Below are 229 nucleotides of genomic sequence, written 5' to 3'. Positions count from 1 at the left end.
AAAAAAAAAAAAAAAAAAAAAAAAAAAAAAGAAAGTGAAAAACAAATTAGAATGTTACTTAGTGGGCATGGAATCAGAGCAAAGGAAGGTTGAAACTTTGTTTTTATTAAGGCTGGGCGGGCACGGTGGCTCATGCCTGTAATGCCAGCACTTTGGGGGGCCAAGGCTGGTGGATCACCTGAGGTCAAGAGTTCAAGACCAGCCTAGCCAACAAGGTGAAACCCCTTTA

Source organism: Sapajus apella, unplaced genomic scaffold (assembly GCF_009761245.1).
Source record: "Sapajus apella isolate SASKATOON/1434 unplaced genomic scaffold, GSC_monkey_1.0 scaffold54, whole genome shotgun sequence".
NCBI classification, from domain to species: domain Eukaryota; kingdom Metazoa; phylum Chordata; class Mammalia; order Primates; family Cebidae; genus Sapajus; species Sapajus apella.
Note: the sequence above shows the minus strand (reverse complement) of the source record.